The following is a 17,194-nucleotide window of genomic DNA, read 5'->3' on the forward strand; positions in this document are numbered from 1 at the left end:
CTCAATGGAACTTCACAAAGAAGTTCCAGAAGTATGGAGCAACTTTGGAAAAAAGCTCCAGAAGTGGACCGACTCGATCTGGCTAGCCAAGCCAGCGACCCTCAACCGCGAGCTGGCCTGCCCTTCAGGTTTGTCTCGGTGCAAAGCTCTGGATGTCCAACTTCCAGAGTTTGACCTGGAACTGGTTGAAACCCAAGCCGGCAAACCCTCACCAAATCCAGACTGGTGAAGAGCATTGAGGGGCCCTGGGGGAAAAAAGCTCTGTAAACGTTTCTAAGTCCGAACGTAGAAAAGGTGACCAGGACCAACCGTGAGAGTAAAGCCGCCCACCTTCAACCGCGAGCCAGCCTGAATCTCTGGTTCATCCTGCTGGAGAGCTCTGGAGGTTCGACTTCCATACGTTTGACCAGGAGCTTGTCGCAAGGCAAGCCAGCGGACCCATAATGAACCTGGGCTGGATGAGACCTTTGAGGGACCCCGGGAAGAAAAGCTCCAGAAACATTTCTAAGTCAGAGGGTAAAAACTTTGACTGAGACCTTACCACGAGGGGTAGACGCTCCATCGCAATCGGCCTGAAATTTTGACTTCGTGCTAGTCTAGCACGACCAGATGGCCCAATAGGCGCTATAGGTTTCTATGTGCTATATAGTGCTCAACCTTTAAAAATTCACATCACTGGTTCTCTACATTGGATTTTTTTTGTTTTGGTGTAATTTTAAACATACAAATATTTCCTATTTTTATAAATTGGTGTTGGATTTTTATTGTGAGTTGTATCTTAATTATTTACTGAATTGGTGTTTTTAAATGCTTTACATACTTGTCTTTAAAGTTAGGCCTGCCTGCTCGCAGTCAAGCTACCAAGGGATGAGCATGGGAATAACTTTCTAAAGACCTATTCTGAACCCTATATTGTGCTAGTGGTATATGCATATTTACCACTGCTAATAATCTACTTTCCAACACGAGATATTTGCTGTAGTTGAGAAACTCCTGGTCCTGGTCTTGCTATATGTGGACGATGTGGTCCTAATCGCTAGAACCGGTAACAGCCTTCAAATACTCCTGGATGCCTTTAATTTCTTTTTGAATGACTGAGATCTTAAAACGAAACTCAGTAAATACTTTGTTATGAAACTTTGGTCAGAAAATACCAAAACAGCTTTTTTTATTCTTAATGATGCCCAGTGGAGTAGCAGGGGTTTCGAGGGCTGTAATGCAAGTGGGAAAAAAGGCCCCCAATTCCACCAGTTTAATAGTACCATGCAACCATATTTGGAGTACAGAGACACTCACACCCTGTGTCCCTGTGCAACAGCACCTGTATCACTATTCATAAATCTCGAGTTGTGCCAAGAAATCGGCTAGATCTGCAAGTCAGGAGTGCTTTTTCTTTTTTATGGCAATTTTCGAAGTAAATTACCTGTGGAGTTACTGTACATTTCTCATACCCACAGGGATTACATCCTATAACGTACTGTGATCAATATTATGTCTCCAGTATGCAGATCAGATCTGTGCCACTTGTTGACTATTCAATCCATTAAGTGAGCGAGACCCCTTTGGTCAGTTGTTGTTACTGCACCTGCTGCAGCTGCAACAGGTAATGTTGCAGGAAACGGGAAACTACCAAGGGAAAAGACGTTATGGAAGAGACAACGGGGGCATGCGTTGGCATAACTTGATATATTCTGATCAGACTTAGGGCATATACCGAAATGCAGCAAAGGAGTGCACATTGTTGCTGCGCGTGATGTGAAATGCGAGGCAGCAAAGGATGAAGTGAGATTAAGTGGGGTATGATCAGTACCGTCACAGATTAATTTCCAGCATAAATGTTCCATTACCTTTACCATATACTACAGGCAGGGAAACAGCTCGGTTACGTGCAGAGCGTCCAGCGGTGATCAACGGTGTAGGGGGCTTGGCGATCCATTTTTTGCAATGATGAAAAGGTGCAGCTCTGCAGTCGATCCCAAACAAAAGAACAGGCAGTGATGTAAACAAATGCACACTACGGGGCTTAAACACAAAGCTGGAATGGACTGTACCATGATCAGGTGAAGCAAAAATGCGCCTTTTGTATGCATGAGCGTAATAGTGTGTACATTATGAAAGGGGGGATTTATTTTTCATAAATTAAGCTGTCGTTTAGCGAGGTCGTTGCTGGGGTTGCTACTGTATACAGCTCGCTGTCTTTGACTGTTCAGTCACATACGACAGGGCGGCTGAATCTACTCCGAGTCCGCCGCAGCACATATCAGTATGTGTTGGCTCGGGGCACCCTTCCTTCTCCTGTCTGGGCAGCCCGAGCAGGAGGAGGGGAGGGAGGAGCCCTGCGCTGCCCGCCCCTTCTCACCACAGCTAGTAGGAGCCCGGGAGCCGAGCAGCAGCAGCCCCGGTGGCCTGTCAAGTTCAAGGCGCGCACAGCCAGTGGAATCTCCATCCCCTGGAGGAAACCTGGCCCGGCTGTGGACGTGGAGCTTGGCTACGCAAGGTACTGTACGTGTCCATAGACAAGGCGGCCTGGTACAGGGCAGAAGAGGCCGCCTGGCCACACAGCAGGCTGCCGTATGGGAAGGGTGAGGCGTGCCAGGGGTGGGGACGCGCTGCGCACACACGTGTGCTACTGTAATGAAAGCCTTATTATTTGCCAGACAATGCAACACTGTTGACCACCCTAGCTGGTCAACAGTTTGCGCCTTCTGATTTGAATACCGAGGAGCACGTAGCGGATGGGCAGAGAAACACAATTCTTGAAACCAGATTACGTTTCTCTGCTTGCTTCCAAGAGATGCATCACACGGTGATTCCCGTGGGTTGCGCCGATTGCGCATTCCTGTAATATAACGGAGTGTTCGTTCTGTTCATATGTGTTTGCGTGTATAGGGAGCATACTTGAACTCATTACTTGCATGGAGCGTGTTAAGGGGGGGCTGGCACTGCACCACCTCACCCCTTACATTACTGCTCGTTAGACGATCTGGCCGGCTGCCCTCTACACTATCACTCAAAGTGCGTCTCTGCCATGTTGTGGCTGTCAGCTCACATCCATGGGCAGATCTCCTCCCCTCCCCTCCCCCTACCTCCCTGACAGCTTAAATCCCCAGGCCTGCTGCACGCGCATGTCACATCCTGCTCACCGCATCTCCTTTTATTTTACAGTTTGAGGCACTGCTGGAACGCAAACACGCCCTAGCATTAATTGTAATGTTCTTTAATTGGTAAAGATATTTGAAAAAACCCAGACCAAACGTCTCGCACTCTTCTGCGCGCTTATCCAGCAGCCATGCCTCCGATAAAGCGAGTAACCAAGGAAACAATGGAGCCGCTCACGAGCCCTCATACATTAAGTTACGTAATGTGCTTTACTGTGCGCGGCGCTGGGTTTAACATTAACGTCACAGGAAAAGAACATTATTTCCCACCATTGTTTTAAGAAATAGCTCAAGCAGGAGTTTAGAAAAGGAATATATCACACTTGTGGAAAAAGCTTAAGACAAAGTTTAACGGACCGATAAAACAGTGTTTATTTGCTGGACAGCATTCAATCTCTCGAGCTACCCAGTGACTACTTGACAGGTATGCCTTTTTTCTCCAGTCTTGTTTTCTATTAGGTCAAAAGAGAGTTGCATTCCAATTTATAGCGCTTCGTAGCAGTTGTAACCATACGTTTCAATATATGGTGTAATTCACATTGAAAAGATAATGGCATACCCTTTTTTCCATGTAACGATCCATAAATTAAGCAATGGGGCGATAGACGGCACCATGTGGCAATTCTGCACGAAACATAACACTCATGGAAATGGTAGTGAACCACAACAAAGTGTGTCTATTTTGCTAAGAGGCATGCTTACGGGGAACAACCTTTACAACGCAACTGTTACAACGCACTACACTTACAACGCATTTTTTACAACGCATAATCCATTACAACGCACTACACTTACAACGCATGACACTACAACGCATTTTTAAAAAATACCTTTACAACGCATACCATTACAACGCCTACCATTACAACGCATAATATTACACTACACTATCCAACACTTACCCTACTGTTGCACCCCCTGGAGTTAGAATAGTAATTTTTACCCCTATACTATCCAACACTTACCCTACTGTTGCACCCCCTGGAGTTAGAATAGTAATTTTTACCCCTATACTATCCAACACTTACCCTACTGTTGCACCCCCTGGAGTTAGAATAGAAATTTTTACCCCTATACTATCCAACACTTACCCTACTGTTGCACCCCCTGGAGTTAGAATAGTAATGTTTACCCCTATACTATCTAACACTTACACTACTGTTGCACCCCCTGGAGTTAGAATAGTAATTGTTACCCCTATACTATCCAACACTTACCCTACTGTTGCACCCCCTGGAGTTAGAATAGCTATTTTTACCCCTATACTATCCAACACTTACCCTACTGTTGCACCCCCTGGAGTTAGAATAGCAATTTTTACCCCTATACTATCCAACACTTACCCTACTGTTGCACCCCCTGGAGTTAGAATAGCAATTTTTACCCCTATACTATCCAACACTTACCCTACTGTTGCACCCCCTGGAGTTAGAATAGCAATTTTTAGCCCTATACTATCCAACACTTACCCTACTGTTGCACCCCCTGGAGTTAGAATAGCAATTTTTACCCCTATACTATCCAACACTTACCCTACTGTTGCTCCCCCTGGAGTTAGAATAGCAATATTTACCCCTATACTATCCAACACTTACCCTACTGTTGCACCCCCTGGAGTTAGAATAGCAATTTTTACCCCTATACTATCCAACACTTACCCTACTGTTGCACCCCCTGGAGTTAGAATAGCAATTTTTACCCCTATACTATCCAACACTTACCCTAGTGTTGCACCCCCTGGAGTTAGAATAGTAATTTTTACCCCTATACTATCCAACACTTACCCCCTGGAGTTAGAAAAGTAATTTTTACCCCTATACTATCTAATACTTACCTTAAATGCAATTAAATATTATGCGTTGTAATGGTATGCGTTGTAATGGTAGTTTTTAAAAATGCGTTGTAGTGTCATGCGTTGTAAGTGTAGTGCGTTGTAATGGATTATGCGTTGTAAAAAATGCGTTGTAAGTGCATGCGTTGTAAAAGTGTGCGTTGTAACGTCATACATCCCATGCTTACAAGTCCCGACGGAGCAACCTGCTTCTTATTCCTTTACTTATAAAAGTGCTCAACAATAAATTAAGTTTTCCTCCGCAAGAAATACTGGCGAAAAAGTATTTCATCCAGATTCTCCAGCTAATTTCCCGTTTTACACCGGGTGTAAATTTTCATGATAATAAAACAGAAAGTGAGTTTACGGATTTTACCCATCAAAGGGTGTAAGCCTAATTTTCCTTGCCTGACATTGGCCCCTACTGTGCCGTCTGTAGTATTGGGTTTATAGTGTTTTGTAAAATAGTTACGTGTAAATGCATATACCTTACTATATATTCCCATTTAGAGTGTGACAATATGGTGATTTAAGAGTGCTAACTATCTGTCCTTTGGATGCTCACTTACACTTTTCACTTATGCTTGTGGAATGATCTGCACACGTAAAGCACAATGTTCACAACCAGTTATATACCACACGTTTATGTGGGTTTCATATCCATTTTGTCCATTCCTATGTTATGCAATTCTATTAGAGTCATCAGTTAATTTCCATCTACAGAAAGTTGTGATTCAAAATCCCGGTAGAGTTGCAGCTGCAGTTTAACTAAGCTGTGGTTCTGAGAGAATCTCTCCCCATTGTGGCCTCTGATAGGTATTGCAGTTGTTGTAAGTCATTACTTGTCAGTATTTTACCTCGGGCATCATTACATTGAACATTTTACATCGCATGGGCCTTTATGGTGCAGTAACTATAATTCGTGCCCTAGGGTAATCATAACTTGCATCCCCATCCATGCACAGCATTCCCATTAATAATTTAATTTCAAATGTTGCAGTGATATTATCAATGATGTCATAGACGATGTCAGGAGTGATGCAATATGTGTGGTAATTGGCAGTGCATGACGAGGGTGCAAGGTATAGTTACTTTAGGGCATGAGCAATAGTATTTTGAGATAACTGGGAATTTCAGTGTTTTTTTAGTTTAAAAGATTGCATTGTCACTGAAATGTTCACCTAACTATAATATTATTTGCCCTTTTGTATTTTCAGGGAATTTCTAGTTTACTTTTAAACGTAAATTAATATTTTATTACTGTTGGACTTGGCCCTTCTTGCAGGGTCATCCCTAAACTTTTAGCCTTTCTCCTAGCCTTTTCTCTGCCATGGTGCTGGTGGTTTTAGGCCTCTGGGCACTTTAGCATTGCTGTCCAGTGTAAAGTGCGTGCGTTCTCTGGTACATTTGGTAAGATTGGTCTACCCTGCGTTTTGGCTGGAAGGCGTTGTGTTGGACTTGGCCCTTTTGGCAGGTTCATCCCTAAACTTCTTCCTTCTCCTAGCCTTTTTTGTGACCTGGTGTTGGTGGTTTTAGGCCTCTGGGCACTTTAGCACTGCTGTCCAATGTAAAGTGCGTGCGCTCTCTATGTTATATTTGGTGAGATTGGCCTGCACTCCTATAGGAATGTATTGGGGATTCCCTGATCAGTGTGTCAGTGGTAATTCCTGATATAGGAGGAGCAGCGCGGTCGAGTTTAGTATATTTGGAATGGTAATAAATGCTGCGCAATGGTGTGCGCAGATTTATTATGACTATGTTGCAAGTGTCCTGAGATCTATCCACAACAGACTATTTGGGAAATACTACTTTTAGAAGTTGGCATTTCTGTGTGCTATGTGTCTGCCTGCCTGATGTGAATTGCATATCTGGCTTGTGAGTGACAGGGGCTGGGAGGTGTGTGTGGCTCCAGGAAGGACAGCGTGCGTCAGCACTAGGCTGAATGGGACATCTGCGTTGGGAGTAGTGGGAGGAGTAATCCCCTAACTCTGAATAGGACTGTGCCCAGCCTGTACAATGTTGGCTCCGCCCCCTGTGGTGTGTCTGAGCACCTAGCCCCCACCTGACAAAGGGGAAGAGGAGCTTGGAAAACAAAGTGCTCCAAATCCCCCCTGAACCAGTTGCATCTGGTTCCCCCAAGCCCTGCACTGCAGACAAAGAGATTCTGTGGTATAAATATAGGGGCTGTGACCTCATGAATTGTCTCTGTTCTGTTCTGTGCTTGTTCCTGAACCTGCGGGGGCGTGTTGCTGCTGGGGCCCAGGAGGAACCGCCATGAGGGCTTGCCTCCCTGGGCCCTGCATTGCCTCCTTGATCTCTAGGGAATTGTTGGGACTTCTAGCGCTGTGCTTTATTTTAATTTAGCCCAGCTATGCCCCATGGACTTAAGGGCTCCTAGCGCCTGGGGAGCACTTTCTTTTAAATTCGCCATGAAGAGAACGGCGTGGGTCTCGCAGCTCTGAAGCTGCCCGTGGAGGAGGGAATCCCCGGCATAGGGATTCCCCCGTGATGTCGTACCGAGAGGGAGCTCACCCCGCATTTGGATGTTGGTTGCCTTTATTGTTTTGGAGAGCGGGTGCCCACCCCACTCTCATGTTATTTTTATAGCTGGGGCCAACCCCGCATTATTTGCCTTAGCAGGTGCCCACCCTGCATTGCACCGAGAGGAGGGAACAGGTGCATCCGCCTGACTGTGGGTGGGGCCTGCATACGTCTTGGAGCCTTGAGGGCTCCACTTCTGACCACCGCACCGAGGAGAGAGTTCCCGCCAGTGGGGAGAGGTGCTGCAACTGGTCGGCGCGGCTCCCGTGAGCTGAGGGAAGCCCCGCGCCGCCAGAGGAGGAGAGAGTCCCTGAGGAGTGGGGGCTCCCCTGAGGCATGCCGTCCCGAGTGAGAGAGGAGACCAGGAGAAGTGGTGCCGGTCCCGCAGTGAAGAGAGGAGTCCTGCCCCGAGAGCCGGTGAGGGAAGGCTCTATGTGGTTGGTGCCTTGGCGTGAGCGGTCTCGCCGTTGCGTGCCGCTCCAACGATAGTGGACATGTTTGTTTTTAGAGCCCCAAGAGGGGGTCATAGTGCACAGTGATGCCAGGCCCCTTAAGGGACATTGTCACAGCTGCGCCGCTGTAGCGGGCAGCTGCAACGTGGGCACATTTGTTCTTACGGCCCCAGGAGGGGTCCATAGGGCACAGTGATGCCCGTGCCTGTCCTGCCTATTTCCCAGTTGTACCGCCATAGCGGGCAACTGCAACGTTTGGCAGCATTTCTTTTTGAGGGCCTATTTGCTCCTGCACAGCTGCACCGCGACAGCACAAGCATCTGAAACGTTTTGGGCACAGTTGTTCAGAGGGCACAGTGAGTGCCCAGCCCCACGTTCTGCTTCACAGCTGCACGGCAATTAGCGGCAGCTGCAACGTTTAGGATGACCTTTCTTTGGGGGCATTTTTTGTGAGATAGGAGTGAGGTACACTCCTCTGCCCCAGCGCAATTGCGCTCTTGGGAATTCTGCTGCATTGGCAGCCGCCCTGACATTATGGATATGGGGCATTTGAGCCCTCTGAGAAGGCCAGTTGGCCAGGGGGACTGTTAGATTGATAGGGTACCAGGCCCTAATGTGATTTATGCGGTGCGCAGGCAATGTGATTCATGTACTGTGATTTATGCACCCTGATTTAAGCCTCTAATGTGGTTTATGTATGAGGTTATTTGCATACTGTGGTTTATGCTTGTGAAGTTATCTTCTACTGTGAGTTATACCCCTAATGTGAGTTATGCTTATGAGGTTATGGTCTAATATGTTTAGGCTTATGAGGTTGGTGCATAATGTATTTTACGCTTGATGTGATACTGTGCATAATATGGTTTATGTTGCAGGATGATGCTGAGTACAGTGTTCGCCAGTAATTACTGGTTGTGGTCTACGTTTATTATATGTTCTACATTTACTATGTTCACTTTGTGATGGTTCTGACAGTGGTTCAATTGGCCCTGTCATGTGTATATAATCCCCTTTAAATATTGCCTAGTGCCAGGTGGCACACTGTATATTGTGTGATTACTATTCTAATGTTTTTTATGATAATACAAAGGCTATTTTTGATATAACCTTGGGTGGAGTTCCTTTTGTGGTGTGCCTAGTGTGTTGTTGCTGTGGGTGTGTTGCGCAAACGCTTTATACATTGCCTCCAGGATAAGCCTGACTGCTCGTACCAAGCTACCAAGGGGGTGAGCAAGGGTTATCTTTGGCATGTAACTCCCTTGCCCTGACTAGAGTGGTGGTTTCTGCTTGGCTTAGGCACAAGCCCTAGCCAACCAGAAATCCCATTTCTAACAATTACCATACGTGAAGCCTACCAGGCCCTTGACCCACCCCCACGCCTCACAGGCAGCCAGCCCCATGCTGAAGGAAGTCTTCATGTGTTTTTGTCTGTGTGCGTGTAGGGTTTTGCAAATGTGTCTCTGTGTTTCTAGGAGGCTGTGTTATTATGTATGGGTACTAGTGCTGGGGGCTGTCAGAGTGTGTAATATGCATTTTGGTGTGTGTGTGTGTTGGGTTGTATGTGTGTTAGTGTGTTTGTAGGGGTTCTATGGGTGGGTGGGTGTGAGTTTGATTTTGTTGGATTGTGTGTATGTGTGTGGATGTGTCTGTATGGGGTTATGTGAATATGTATATGTGTGTTTTTTGACTGTGTGTGTATGGGGTAGTGTGAGTGTGTGCATTATTGTGGGGTTGTGTGTGAGTGAGGTGTTTGAGTGTGTGACAGAGTATGCATGTATAAGAATGTGCACGTCTATATGTGTAAAAGTGGTTGGGTTTTGTACATATGTGTGTGTGATGTGTACACGTGTATGGGTGTGTGGGTGAGTATGTAGGGTACGGTACATGTTTCTGGGTTATGTATAGATAGACCTGGATTGATTTTCATATAAATACATATTCAAACATGTTGGATATTATAATCCCATACACATATATTATGACTTTAAATAATTATAAGAATACTTACAGATAAAGTAAAATACGGTATTGTAAAGTATTTAAAAATCTACCTGCGATTTAAGAGCCAGATATACTTATCTGCGATATAAAGTCCCATAAAGTCAAATCTGAAATGTAATGTCAGTTGTATACCTTTGCAGTGGTATTTGAGTGGTCAGATATTTAGGGTCAAAAGTCTGTTGGAATTGTGTTAAAGGGCCTTATAGCAAGATATGTTTACAGTATGCTTTTAGAGGCTTGAAAAAAGTAGCCTTACTAAAAGATTCATACTTGGTACAAAGGAAAGGCTGCATGCCAAAATATTTCACCTTGGGTTCATGAAGTATGCAAGTCATGCTTTGCGGTTAGACTGCCATCTTGAAATGGTTTGCATGTTTAAAGACGGTGCCAAAGATTTTCATGTCTGATTATGTTGAGAATCTAATAAAAACATTGTTCTCCCTCAATTCCGAAGTGGGTATTATGTGTATTATGAGTTCAAGAGGAACAGTGGTGGGACACAGAGCATTGCTGGAGGACCTTTCAGGGTCCACTATGCAAAATTAAAATTGAGGCTCAGTGTTTTTAGGTAATAGGTGATGTAATGTAAAATAGGCTAATTACCCTTCACTCTTTTCCTTCAGCAAGTGGTAGGAGAAGGAGTAAATAGGTGGCCAACAGCTGTTAATCTCCCATCATTACTAGGTACTGTAGAACAAATATTAGGCCTTTTGCTGAACAACAACAGGCATAGTGCCGTTTCTACTGCACCTAATACCACCGTCATCCTTCTCCTACCAATTGCTGCAGGTGGAGGGCCGAGGCACCTAGCAGCTGCCACATATCCTATTAAGTCGAGGCATAGTAGAGAAACTATTACACCTATTGTTGTTTGAAATTTCCTCAATAGTTGCGTCTATTATGAATATCTCTAAGTACAGTCTTTTTCCTTCACTATTAGTAATAATCCTATATCTCATTTTACTGTAGGAGAATGACGATTGGGGGTGCTGATTGCTGTCATGGTGGACTGCTAATACAGGAGCAAAATAAATACAGTGGGGGCTTGCTTTACCTCCAGGACAATGTTTAAACTGCTCAACTAACAAAATAATGGAAAACTAAAATCTTCAGAGCCTTTGTCAGCCGTAGATGAGGAAAATATTTTAAAACGTAAACTCAGTGGTTGACTAGGCCTTCCACCCAGAGCAGTTAAAAACATAACTGCAACACTGAAAAAGCAGAACGCCAAATAGTTTTTATGTTATAAAAACCTTGTCAGCAGTTTGACAATTGTGGCTTCTGAGCAATAAAATGTGACCCTCAAGCTGATAACTTTAGGTGGCTGTGATCGTCTGAAGATGGTGGCAACTCATGAGGCACATCCCATAGCACCTATTCAGAGAGAGAGATAAGACCTGGGCACTGGGCATGGCCGAAGACCGCATCTTAAACCTAGTGCATAATCCACAAGTTAGAAGGCCCTACACAGTGGATTTCGGGGGCCTAAGACTGTCTGTAGAACATCATTGTAGGCCTGTCCCTGTGCCTAATGTCCTCTGTACACATCAGAAGATTATGTGCGGTTTGTTTGTGGGTATAATGGCAGTGACCATGGAATTGCAAAAGGGTATGTTTTGTTTACTGTGTTTAATTCTCATGACCATAGACTGCTCAATGGATTTGGGTCACAAGAACTGACCACAGCATATAGCATAATGAAAGTCCCTACAGCCACACCTACTGTGTATGACAGCAGTCTGTGAGCAGTGTGTTTTGAAACAAACATGGTGACTTGGCTTCAAGACTAGGACACAGAACAGAGCCACCAATCATCTATACATAATGAGCTATGTTTTTGGGCAAGCTGACAGGGTGCACATTCATATCCTGTGTCCAGCCTTTTTAAGATGATGTTATCATTTTAAAATGAGAGTGACACAAAAGAGCCAGAGACTCACTCATGGGACACAGAGGTGCCTTACCCCTACGACGCTACATATCCTCGCTGATATCATTGGTTGTGCCTGTTAATGCCTCCCCCCCCCATAGTTTAGGCCTTTGTTTTGCCCTAGTTTCTGTGCCATATCTGGAACCTGAGACACCGGGGTATACACCTCATATCAAGTTTGCACGTGGGTCATGCTCTTCGATGACGTATCACGGATATATGCAGATGATGTGTACCACTATTGAATGTACAATCTGTTATAACTATCTGAATGATCTATACGATGTACAATGTGTCTAATGTAAAAATGGCAATAAAAAAAAGTTTAAAAAAAAAAAAAAAAAAAAGAGCCAGAGACTCAAGTTTCTGTTGCACAGAATCTGCTACCTTAAACATCATAGACAATGTCCTCTTGACCACAGATGAAGAGTGCCCCTGCCTCTTGACATTGCGGGAACTCTCAGCTGCCTTCAACAGGCAACCATCCCACCTCTGAACACCTCCTGGAGTCTCAAATGGAATTCACTAGTAATGTATTTCACTGCTTCTCCTACTACATTTCTAACTGGCACTAATTTTTTGCCTGTGCACCTCCAGGTCACAAAAGATCCCTGTTAAATGTGGAGTCCCCCAGGATTCCATACTGTCACCTGTAATCTTCAGCCTATATATTGAGTCACTTAGTGCTCTAATCACAGATAACTGATTAAGATTCCCCAATATAGTGATAATACGCAACTCAACGTGTAAGTCTTTGTTGCTGCAGCTATTCAGTGCCTCAAACACTGCTTGCACGTCATCAGTCCCTGGGTGTCCAGTTCCTATCTGCAGTTCAATTCAACCAAGACAGAATTCCAGGAATAATAAGATACAGTAAAAACCTAGTTCACATATATGAACCTTGATGGCTTCGAATCACAACTTTCACCAAATGCCAAATCACTTTTGTTGTACTTGGACATCACCCATACCTTCATGGAACACATTCCCAAAGTAATAAATAAAGCCTGGTACTAGCTCGCTCTTCTAAAGAAAGTCAAACTGTTTAATCCAGAAAGCAACATCAGTACTGTTGTTCAATCCCTTACACTCTTGCATCTGGATGCCACACTAGCATCCCTTAGGGGCATCCTACGTGCTGCAGCACATCTCATCCAGGGACTGAACAAATATGATCACATCACCCCCCATCCTGATGGAACTCAATAGGCTCCCGTTGCCGGCCCACACGATCTTTAAAACTAGCTGCTTTAGTTACAAATCTAGCCCAGCCAGCATTCCTGCTTATCCTGCAGACAAGCTGACCATCTCTGGTGAATCTCAGCACAACCTCTTCTAAAAAGTCACCAAACTGCAGACTGTGAAGTGTAAAAAAGAAGAAAAAAAATTAAGAGAGCAGATCTTTTCTTTCTATGCACACAATAGCTAGAACACAATGAAAGGTAAATTCCTGGGCAATATTTCTATATAATATTTCTTATTCTGTGAGTCTTAAAGAAGAAACTTAGTGTAATGACAAAGTAATACAAAAATATAAACATTTATTTTAGAGGTCAATATTCAATGTCATAGTACAAAAATTAAAAAAATAAAACAATATTGTTTATCAATATACAATTTGTTTCATCATCAGTTATGAATTAAAAAATCTCATTACTATACAGAAGCAATCTAAAAAGGCAATCAGGTGGCAGAACAATAAATCTTCGACGCACATTTCGGTGTTAGGCACGCCCTCGTCAGGAAAAGCCACAAATCTTTATGTATATGATCAAATGGTTACTGTATCACTGGTAGATGTGTTCCTGTAAGTAATATTTTTTGCTTTGAACCTTTTTTTGTTCAAAACTATTCATACAGTGTGCCGTGGTGATCCACACTTATTGAAGTCTGATACCATTTCTTAATGAATATTCTGGACAGCAACCTTTAGCATGATTAAAAATCTGATATTTGGTTCATGAATCTTCAAGTTAAAAACAGAATATGACGATCCGCATTGATGGCGGTTTACTGATAGGCAAATTACTTTCCTTCGCAGTTTTCTCGATAAACTTAAAAACGCTGTACCAACTTCACAGTTAAATGCACAGCAGTGCAGTTGGTAATTCATTTCTGGCGAATAGCGTTGTATAGATTGACCAGGGGGACTTTCATAGCTCAGCCTGATTTGGCATAATTTTACAAACTTATCACTTTCAGCTTTTAAACCTTAAATTCTGACCTTGACTAGTGATTACTTGGAAAACTATGTAAAAGGAGCATATTGTTGAGAGCCTCACTTATATATGATATGTGTATAATTTCTCCTCGGGCACTATTATGCCCCTCACTTACTTGATGATGGCAAAGCAAAAGCCTCATTGGCTACAGGTAGAGAAATGGGCACCGTTAAAATCAGCATGCTCATACACAAAATCTATTGTGGTTCAGAAAACTAATTATTCCAAGAAAGGGTTTCAAACACGTTTTTGGAAAGCCTCAGGAACCCTACACATTGTTATTGCTACTTGAGTTCTTTTATTAGGTTAAGTTGTGGAACAGGATGGATCCCTCACATTTATATATATCAAAACCTTGTTTTCTTCTCGGAAAGCTTTGAAAACCTTTTTGCTTGGCTAATTTTCTGTCTTTTTGCTATCTGCACAGGAGAGGCAGGAGCACTTTTCAGTGCCAAGAAGCTCTTGAGTGCACAATTGCACTTTGAAAATATTAAATAATAATAAAAAAAAACAGAAGGAAATTTTGATTGCTTGTTTCTAATTTTAGAGAGGGAGTTTTAGTATGTGTAGTAGAGAAAATGAATGCACTTGATCCTTGCTATTGTGGAGAGAGAAGGCAAGGTGATTGATGGGTAGAAAAGTGTCTTTGTCACCTAAAACGTAAAGAAAACATTCTAGCATCCATGATGGTGGGGTGCCGGCTATTCATTCTCTCAAGAAATTCATGGTAAATCTTCAAAATGTAAGGTAAATGTAAAAGGGAATTCTCTGGACATTTTAATTTGATGTGTGATCAAGGAATTTCTGTTTCTAGCCCAAGAGATCAAATATTTTAAAGAGGCTCAGAACTGTTGAAACGTTCAAAGAGAGTGCACAGAACTCCATTAATGTAGACGTTTTGTAAGTAGGAAATAGGGCCTGAATATCAGTGTCAGAATTAGCGTCTGACCTACGTATCCTAACCAAATATTGTTTACAAAAATATTACCCCATTGGTGATCCTAAAACAGCATCAACTACCAATGGGATGATATTTTGAATAGTATATTTATGTCATAAAATATTTATATGCAGTATTCAGACATAGAAGTGACAGGAAACAATTAAAGGACTTTTTTAGAGTGTTTTATATTTGCAGTGTTTACAAATACCATCCACAAATAATACCTAGATATCTCATTCGAACCACCCACTTTTCTGAACGTCTCCAGCAATTTCTCATGTGCAGTAAAATGATAGCTTCTCTCCCTAAGACCCAACGTGATATTAGCTACAGTACAACAGATATATGAATACCTACACAAATAATCAAGCATAGAGTGTGCAGGAATGATAAGAGCGGCGGCGGCGGCAATCTTGAGTAGAGTAATATAAACAGTGATTTGCCTAACCACTTGACATTAATGAACATGGAGTATGTACACTACTACTGATAGTGGTGAGAGGATGGGGTATTAGCAAGGAATGTGTTCATCTGCATATGAGAAGAACAAAGTAAGCAAGAAGGGTTTTAGTTTCATCCTGAAAAATTTCAGAACAACGTAGAGTTTGAATATTGAACCCCAAAAATCATTTTACCATTACATTGTGGTCAAAATGTTGTGACTGCAAAACTATTGGGTGACAAAATATTGAGGGAAACAATATCATTTTTTTCAATCACATTGATGTTTAAAATAATGTTTACTAAAATATATCTTTGGTGTGTTTTGCGTATTTTAGTTATAATTCTGTAGCTAAATATATTCTAAATTATTATTTTATAATGTCATTTTTTATGTGTTAAGTTTTACATTTGTGGGGACTGTTGGGTGATTTGGTGGATAGTGTGCTTTTATAAAGGTATGTTAATTAATTTATTATATCTTTAATTTTGATATTCATTATAGCTGTTATTTACTTTTCTATGTTAAATTATCGTTTTATAATGCTACATATCAACATTAATTTTAATTGTATTATTAATTTACGTTGTTCTTATTTCATTTATAATATTCAAGGGTTTCTGCAATTTGAATATATTTTGTTTAAAAAATATATAAATATTTTATTGCAAATACATAAACTTGTAATACAAGTATTTTTTTGTATAAACTAAGCTTATGTTTATATTTCTTTAATGAAGCATTTTCATTTTTACATTTTCTGTAAATTACAAATGTCATTACTTTTTATACTTTTAAACATATCTTTTTTAATATCTATTTTAAAATGTATTACTCCTTTATCATAACTTTCTTTGGTATAGTTAGAAATATTTCTTAATCATTTTGATTATTATTTTAAAGTCTATATTTTGTAAGCCATAGTCTGTTTTTTTATTTTTTAAATACTTTGATTCAATATACAAAGAAAGTCGAAAATTACAGGTCGAGATTCTGCCTGTTCTAATTTTGTGACTTTCTGATTCACAAACATTTCCAAGAGTAAGCGGGGAAAGCTGCACGAAATCCAGGTATCCAGGCTTACTCTTTTGAAGTTCATGTGACTTTCAGAGGAGCATTATATTCTCCCTCTATGGAGGTCTCCTTAATGGAGAACTGCACACAAGGGAATATAATCCATTGTGCAAATGCAAATTTTTTTCATCTGTGGGATAAATAGTTTCTCTGTGTAGAAACCCCTTCCCATATATCCCCAACAGAACCAAAGATGATGCATTTCTCTTCATACTCTGTGAAGAAATTATCCTTGACTGAAGTAAAAATCCCTACATTTACAGATTGGAAACGGGAGTGAGAAGAGTCTGTGAATACTCACAAACATACCTACATTTCTAAGGTTAGTCATGCCTTTGGAAAGTCTATATGCTACCCCATTGTGTGGAATTTATGGGTGCAGAGAAGTGTGCATTTATGGTAGAGATCTCTTCATAGTTAATGGGATTAAGCCACCAGGATTATCTTTGGGAATTCCTAGAAGGTGTAAAATAGGTAAATACAGTCATCAACATACATTTACAACGGAATTTAAATTTGTGAATAGGCCCTTAATTTTCCTAATAGATATTTGGTGGTAGATATTTTTATGCTTGCCATCTATTTGATTCCTGATATTTG

The 17,194-nt window shown here is 42.0% G+C and overlaps 1 protein-coding gene across 1 annotated transcript in view; it reads left to right on the forward strand.

Annotated features, from left to right (window-relative positions):
• Positions 1-2,360: 2,360 nt before the first annotated feature.
• Positions 2,361-17,194, forward strand: part of KBTBD11 (kelch repeat and BTB domain containing 11) — a 96,112-nt gene continuing 81,278 nt past the window's right edge. Inside the window, exon 1 of the mRNA XM_085610817.1 lies at positions 2,361-2,497. The gene's annotated coding sequence lies outside the window, so the exon portion shown is untranslated. The remainder of the gene's footprint in view (positions 2,498-17,194) is intronic.

Source organism: Triturus cristatus, chromosome 6 (assembly GCF_964204655.1).
Source record: "Triturus cristatus chromosome 6, aTriCri1.1, whole genome shotgun sequence".
In the NCBI taxonomy this organism is placed as follows: Eukaryota; Metazoa; Chordata; class Amphibia; order Caudata; family Salamandridae; genus Triturus; species Triturus cristatus.